Source organism: Marmota monax, unplaced genomic scaffold (genome assembly GCF_021218885.2).
Source record: "Marmota monax isolate L192 unplaced genomic scaffold, Marmota_monax_Labrador192_F-V1.1 WCK01_AAM20220418_F8-fsc00409, whole genome shotgun sequence".
Classification (NCBI taxonomy): Eukaryota; Metazoa; Chordata; class Mammalia; order Rodentia; family Sciuridae; genus Marmota; species Marmota monax.
Genome location: NW_026693620.1, coordinates 263,394 through 268,268, shown reverse-complemented (window position 1 = coordinate 268,268; position 4,875 = coordinate 263,394). Strand labels below are relative to the sequence as shown.

The window sequence follows — 4,875 nt, the reverse complement described above, 5'->3', positions numbered from 1 at the left end:
CCAATATAATTCCTCATTATTATTAACTATGATTTTCAAAATAATTTTTGATGTGGTAAATCCAAGATTATGATAGGATGCTTTTTTCAAAACAAGACTGAATATAAAGCCCTATGGGGAGAAAACCGCAACAATATCAGCTGAGTTCAATTACTATGAGGTATAGTTCTCTATATTTACTTTACCACATAATTGACTAATGTCCATCAGACCCCCTGCTAGAGTTTATCTAATATTTTACTAAAATCAGGATAACCAAGGAGTATCCTATTCTTTTACTCTAAAAATATAGAAAAAATCATCAGTTATGTTAGATGAAGAAGTCCTGAAAATGTTAAATACAGTATGATTCCTAAGGTTAACAATATGGTGTTTTACTTCCAAGTTGAGAGGAGATCTCATATTAAGTATTCTTACCACAGCAACAGAAATAAAAACAAAAAACAAAGGGAGACAAAAAATGGGAGGTGGTAGATATATGTCAATTATCTTGAGTATGGAGGTAATATCACTAGTGTTTGCCTAGATCTAAACTAAATAAATTGTATACAATAAATATATACAAGTTTTGAATATCAATTCTGCCTCAATAAAACTGTTAAGAAAAAATATACCTTTTTTCTCTTAAATTGTTTCTGTATTTTTGATTATGATTCATTGATCTCAAAGATGAATCAAATAAGTGCAGACTAACACTATTGCAGGGAAGGATAGTGGAAATTCTGCATAAAGACATTGAAGCACCCAGGTTCTGTTAGCAAAGCAAAATAGGAAGCAGTCAAAATGAGGAGCATATATCAGAGTCAGACTTTAGCGGGGACTGGTCCCATGGATTGGGTCAGTGTACCATACCTGCTGTCAGAATTGCAATGACTGAGCAAGATATAATGGAGCTTCTGTGATGGGGGTTAACATTCAGTGGGACAGTCTTGTGGGAGGCCAAGAACACTGAAAAAGTTGTCAGCTTGAAAATCATAAAGAGTACGACATATGGAAGGATATATGTTGTTGTCCATTTTGTGTGTTTCTGTAGCAGAATACCACCAACTAGGTAATGTCTGATGAACAGTAATTTATCTGGCTTAATATACTAGAGACTTGGAAGTTCAAGGTGAAAGGGTCACTTCTACTGAAGGCCTTCTTGCTGAATCCATGGTAAATGATCAAGGATGAAAATACCCACTCGAGACAGAGAAAAGGGACAAACTAATAATTATATTAGAAACCTACATCTGTTTTGATAAGCTCATTCTCTGAACAGGTCATGAGTAAGCCTATGCTTCATAATTTGAAGAACTGACACACTATTTGCATAACAGTTTGTATATTGTATAGTTCCTTTAGCAATGGATGAGGGTTCCAATGTTGTCACAATCATGTCAACCTTTGTATTAATAGGTCCTGTTAGTTATTGTCTTTCTGATGGATGTGAAATGTTTCCTCACTATGATTATGATTTGAATATCCTTAACAAATGATGAATAACATATTTTCAGGGCTTTTTCATTTTTGTGTCTCAAATAGAAGAATGCTTATTGGAATCCTCTGACCTATTTCCCACTGTGCTGCTTGTCCTTTTTATTGTTAAATTATTAGAGTTCTTTTTGAATACTGACCATGAATATTTCTCTGCTATTACTGGTATCTAGAAAAACTAATATTAACTGAAAATACTTTCCAATAATGTGTGGTATTACAGAATTACTATGAGCATTGATATTTTTTTCAGGAAGAGCAACAGTGTGATTTTTATTGAGGATATAACTGAAAATTCTCTTTTTCATTTCAAGTCTCTCTGATTTCTTTTTTATTTGTTCTTTTTACATATACATAATAGTTAAGTGTATTTTGCCATATTATATATACCTAGAGTATAACTTAGGTGGATATTGTTCTTCAAAAGATTTTTTTTTCTTTCTTTTTTTATGGTGTCCAGCTTACTATTATTTTTTCTATGGTGGTCTCTGGTTTTGGTATCTTCTCTGAGAAACCATCATTAAATCTTAGGTCAGAAGGATTTGGCATTTATTTTTTAAATTATTATTATAAAGTTGGTTCTTCCTTTCAGTTCTAGTGCATTTTGTATTTCATTTCTTAGGGATAGTGTGAGAAAGAGTTCCAATTATTTATTTATGTATGTATTTATGTATGTATTTATTTATTTATTTTGCAATACTGATGATTAAACCCAGGGCTCTGTGCTGCTAGGAATGTGTTTTACCAAGAATCTACTACATTCCCAGCCCCAAATTACATCTTCTAGAGTTTATTGTTCCAGCACCACCATCAAAAGAATATTTCCCCTTTAAATTTCCATGAAATCCTTGTAACAACTCAATTGATCACAGATGTGTTTTATTTCTGGATTATCAATTCTATTCCATTGATCTTTGTGTTTATACTTATGACAAAATCACAACATCTAACTTTGTAAAGATGTTTCAAAGAGCAAAATGTGAGCCCTCCAAATATGTTCTTCTCTTTCAAAAAAAAATTTAATACTGTGAATTCCTTTTATTTTCATAAAAATTTTATCATTGGCCTGAGTTATGGTTTTGATCTTAGATGTCCCCTCAAAGATCATCTGTAACACAATGCAAGAACATTTGGAAGTAAAATGGTTGGTCATGAGATCCTTAATCCTTTAGAGCGTTAATCCCCTGAGTGATGACTGAAGGCAGGTAGGGTTTGGCTGGAGGAGGTGGGCATTGGAGGTGTGCCTTTGGGGTATACATGTTGAATTTTTTGAGTGCACTTTCTCTTCTTTTGGATCTTCATGACTTGAGCTGCTTCCCTCCACGACATACTTCCACCTGATGCTCAGCCTCACCTCAAGCCCTGAGGAATGGAGCTGGCTATCTATGGACTGAGAGCTCTAACACTTTGAGCCCCCACATAAACATTTCCTCTTTTGAAATTGTTCTTGTCAGGTCTTTTAGTCATAACAGTGAACAAGCTGAATAAAGCAGCCTGTCCAGGCCTGTAAAAGACAGAGCTGGGAATTGGAGAAGGACGACACTAAATTTGTAGATCCATCTGGGTAGTACTGATGTTTTTACTGATTGAGTCACTTGATTAATGAAATTGGATGTCTTTTCATTTATGGAGATTTTTTTTGTATTTAAATTATCTTTTAATTTTAAGTGAAATATATTACATTTCAATTTTTAGTTTATTCTTATTTATTTTATTGTTCATGTTATTTAAAAATGTTTGATTGCTCATTGCAAAGGTTTAGAAATATAATTGAGTTATTTGGTTTGTCTGGAATTCTACCACCTTGCTTCACTTTGATTTAGTCCCAGTAGTTATTTTTATAGATTCTTATAGATTACTTATAGGATTTTCTATATGTAAGATTATGTCATTTACAAGTAAGATAGTGTTACTCCTTGTTTTCCAATATTCATTTATTATATTTTTATTTTCTTTCCTGATTGCCCTAGCCAGACCTATATATGTGTTGAATAAAAGTGCAGGGAGTAGACATCTTGCCTAGTTCATTATTTTAGAAGGAAAATCTTTCTGTTTTCCATCATTATGTGTGATCTCAGCATGTGTGTGTTTTTTAATGCTGTTGTTGTTTTAACATAAAAAAGATTGTAAGAATATGCTCTGCAGAGGACTTGAGAATATTATACATAAGGCACGGAAAATACCCAGAAAACTCAGTTACCAAAACAGTTCCCTATGTATTCAGACTGGGTCCTACTAATAACACATTTTAAAGCACTTAACAAATAGGGATAGTTCTATATAACATTTATTGATGTGTCACATATTCTTGTGATTCCAATATCATTGACAGCTGATATAGTTGAGGGGCTGGGAAAAAACGGAAATACCTTGCTAAAAAGACTTGAATTGTCCCTTGTACACATCACTGTGTAATTGGACAATAAATATTTCAAAAATTTTCTTCTTTTCCTATTTAGGATTCTCAGAAGACAATGGCAGAAGAAAATCATTTTACAGTGACTGAGTTTATACTGGCTAGATTAACAGACAAACTAGAGCTCCAGCTGCCCCTCCTCCTCTTCTTCCTAGGAATCTATGTGCTCACAGTGGTGGGGAACCTAGTCATGATCACACTGATTGGGCTCAGCTCTCACCTGTACACACCAATGTACTACCTGCTCAGCAGTCGGTCCTTCATTGACCTCTGTCAATCCACTGTGATCACTCCCAAAATGCTGGTGAACTTCATGATGGAGAAAAATACCATCTCCTACACTGATTTCATGACTCAACTCTACTTTTTAATTTTTTTGTTTGTTTGTTTGCAATTGCAGAGTGTTATATGTTGGCTGCAATGGCATATGACTGCTATGTTGCCATCTGTAACCCCTTGCTTTACAATGTTACCATGTCTAATCAAGTCTGTTCTTGGTTAGTAGTTGGTGTGTATAGCATAGGTATGATGGGTGCCACAGCTCACACAGCCTGCATGCTAAGAGTGCTTTTCTGTAAGGATGATACAATACACCATTATCTATTGGAGCTCTCTTGTTCCAGTGCTTTTATAAATGAAGTAGTTGTTCTGTGCTTAAGTGCATTTAATATCTTTGTTCCAACCCTGTCCATCCTAAGCTTCTACATCTTCATCATAGCCAGCATCCTGCACATTCGCTCCACTGAGGGCAGAGACAAAGCCTTCAGTACATGTAGCTCCCACGTCTCAGCTGTTCTTCTCTTCTTTGGTTCTCTAGCATTCATGTATCTGAAACCATCATCAGTCGGCTCCATGGACCAAGGGAAAGTGTCCTCTGTGTTTACACTATTATTGTGCCTATGCTGAATCCTCTGATCTACAGCCTAAGGAATAAAGATGTCAAAATGGCCATAAGTAAACTTCTTGGAAATAGAAGTTTGTGA

General features: G+C 34.7%; 1 pseudogene; it reads left to right on the top strand.

Annotated features, from left to right (window-relative positions):
- Positions 1 to 3,950: 3,950 nt before the first annotated feature.
- On the top strand, positions 3,951 to 4,875 carry LOC124103175 (olfactory receptor 8G50-like; annotated as a pseudogene).